Raw genomic sequence first — 3581 nt, forward strand, 5'->3', positions numbered from 1 at the left:
ACTGGAAACCTGAGACAAGATTTAACCAATGTGGTGTAGCAAGTCAGTTCTACATTTTGAGGCTCTTTCAGAGCCCTTGTAAACAGATTTAGCTCATTGGTAAAGTTAAGTAGTGGGGGGTAAAATTCCTCTACATGTAAAAGCAAATGAGTTTTTAAGGAACAGAAAATAATCTCTATGAGAAATTACTTGTAAATTATCCATGTGGAAAGTAAACCTAGCTCTTGTTAACATTTCTATAGAAACATGCATTTTGATTAAGCCAAACAAATTTAAAAAAATAAAACTAAAAAAGTAGCCTGTTGTTCATCTGTCTAGTCACAGATATTTTGTTCTTCTCTGGATTTTTCATCAGTGTTTTTGTTGTTGCTGCTGCTTTACTTGCTGTGTTTATTTCTCATTGTTCATGGGGAACCTTTCTGTCTTAGACTGAGTACCTCTTTACATGCATCTTACATGTGAAGTCATTTCAGCCAAGAGTTCCTCTTTGGAGTCCTGTCCACCTCGAGTCTGTATCCCTCAGCCAGAGTAATGAGTCTTTGGCTGCCCCATCACTACCCCAAGGTGTGCTGAGAGGGTTCTCCCCAGTGTGTTCTCAATTTCCCTTCCAAAATGGGTCAGAAGGAAGCTATAGAGGGAGGGTTATGTGCAGGGCAGATGGGAAACCAGATTCATTTATAAATTTGTGGTAACTTTGCCTTGATGCTTGAGGTTGGGGTTTCCAGGATTAACATCAAATCAAATTTTGAAAATGGAAATTTTCATTTCAGAGAGCTTTAATATCAGTTTTTTAAATTTTTTCTCAATTTTACTAAGATTTTAGCAATTAATGTACAATTATAGTAAAAGTTGGGAATCTATGATAGTAATGCATGTATGACAGTCAGAACATGTATCAGGCAGCACTACTTGGTGTCTCCTGGTTGCTGGTTTAGTTTGAAGAGTTTACCGCCTGGAAGAGTATGCTTTATCTGTCTGTGCAGAGTTTTCATGATAGATACTAATTCATCATGGACTGGTTTTGTCCAGCCAATACAGAGAAAGCCACATTTCACTTTGTCAAACCAAAAGCCTACTACCTAGCTACATTTGTATGAAATCTAACACAACATGACCGAAATAATAGCTGAGCCCTCGGTGCACAGTGAACTGGTGAAAGAAATCAGGAAGGGTTTGGCAAAGATAAAACATGAAATTAATTTTGTGCTGTTTTCTTTTCATTCGCATTCATACCAGCTAGACTGTGTCAAATACCTATAGTAGGAGAGCTTGTTCACGCATGCAGGACAAAGTAAAGATGAAAAGCTCCAGGAAATCAGCCTGCTTCAAGAAACCATTAAAGTGTGCCTGTCCCTCAGGCTTTACACATGTGTTGATTGCTGCATTTCAATCATGTAAATATGTTACAGCATAAAGTAAGCAAGACTTCCTGTTCTAGAAGCGCCCCTGTCTGGGGGTACGAGGACTCAATAACACACTGTAATGAAACCTGCCTTTGGGCAGCACATGCTGCAGTTCTGAATGCCCAGAAATACTTCGTAAGCACTCTAGGCTGCCTAGCAATGGGGATTTTCTAATTCTGGCGAGCTTGACAAAGTAAATACAACTCTTGAACATAAGGCAGCTTCTAATAAAAAAAAAAAAAAGAAAGAAAGAAAGAAAAAAAAAACAATTCCCCCTTGTAAACACCTACATTTGGCCCCATTAAAAATTCTTTCTTCATACCCAGGAACCAACAGACCCTTAAATATGGGGATCTCAAAGTAACTGGAGAGCAGTTGAGAGATTTAGAACTGTCAGGATGTTTTACATCGCCACTGCCACTGAGCACTTCATACGCCATCTCGGGGCTTTGGAGAACGATGGTCTGCATACACTGCAGGCATTATACTGAGAAACACTGGCCATTATGCTCTTGGGAGTCACTTGCTTGCAGCCAAAAGGAAACCAACGTGTGTTCATGGGTATGCTATCCAGGGTATAAACGTGTATGCTTGCCACATTTCTGGGCTGAGTACTCCTCCAGAGTTGCCAGTTCTGGAACTTAGTGGGCTAGCAATAACATGCTTACCTAAGCTATTTTGAAAACCATCAGATCACAAAAGTTTCTCACTTCTGCCTTTTCACATCTTAGGATTCTGGTCCATAACTAAGGGCCAGTCATGCCTCCGCCAGCCCCTGAACTGTTATCATGGCTGTGCTGCAGTCCTAAAAATCTCTAATACATCAGAATAGACCTCATTTACCCTACTAGCAATTCACTGAGTGCATGGAAAGGAACAGGCACTGTTTTCAATTGCAGTGACAAAAATCAAAAGATTGTTGCTCTTGCTACGACCAGTGCAGTGTCAACATCATATGCTCTAAAGGAAGAGAGAAGTGGAGTGGAAGGGATTCCCATGCAATTCGCCATTTGAGTGTGTTTCTAAAATAATGCTTTAAATTTAGCATTCAAATTTAAAACACATACATACACTTTTTTTTCAGAAGCCATTTTATAATTCTTAAACTTGATGGGAGGGGACTGGAAAGATGGCTCAGCAGTTAGAAGCACTGACTGCTCTTCCAAAGAACCCAGGTTCAGTTCCCAGCACCCACATGTCAGATCACAGCTGTCTGTAACTCAGTTCCAGGGGATCTGACACCTTCACACCAATACACATAAAATAAAATAAATTGAGAGAGAGAGAGAGAGAGAATCTTTTCTCGTTTATCCCAAGTAAAAAAGGGACATCCTGGGTAAAGTGTTCCTGGGATACCTGTCCTAGTGACAATCAAGATCTCCTGTCTTCCCTTTCCTGTGGCAGTAGCCACAGGCCCTGGGTTTCTCTTCCTGTGTCCCTGCACATACTGGAACATCTGTGCTCTTTTCCTGCACTGTATGCTCCAGAGTACAGACCTTGAATTAAAAAAACAGCTGGGGCCAGGGAAGAGGTAGCCAGAGTGAGAATCTCTGCTACACAGTTTAGGAAAGATGGATGAGAGAGTTGGGAGATAGGAAAAGCCCGTTTTGCCATTTAGGCAACAGGGCATAGGATCCCAGGGATGGAAATTAGGCTAGTGACTAATCAACATCCCGTGCCCTTTCCCAAGAAACAGCAGGGTGGGGAGGGGTGCAGCAGGTGCATTGGGTGGTGGGGCACAGGGGTGCAGCAGATAGTGAGGTGCAGGGGATACAGCAGGCAGGGTGCGGTGGGTAGTGTGGTACAGGGGTGCAGCGGGTAGTGAGGTGCAGGGGATACAGCAGGTGGGGTGCAGTGGGTGGTGTGGTGAAGGGGTGCACTGGGTGGTGAGGAGCAGGGGATACAGCAGGTAGATGGGCATAAGGAGAAAGCATTTATGGTTTTTTGCTGTTGTTGTTTGCAACTTTAGGTAACGATTCAAGTTGTATTATTCTGTTACCTATATGCTTTTTCTAAGCCCAGCACTTTGGGAGTAAAAGAAGGGGAATCTGAAGAAAAAGAATCTCCCTTTAGTTTGTATAGAAAGTAGAATCAATGCCAAACATGATGACTCCTACCTATAAATCCCTGCTTTAGGGAGGCTGAGGCAGGAAGATTGCTACAAGTATGAGGCTAGGC

Source organism: Arvicola amphibius, chromosome 5 (assembly GCF_903992535.2).
Source record: "Arvicola amphibius chromosome 5, mArvAmp1.2, whole genome shotgun sequence".
Lineage (NCBI taxonomy): Eukaryota > Metazoa > Chordata > Mammalia > Rodentia > Cricetidae > Arvicola > Arvicola amphibius.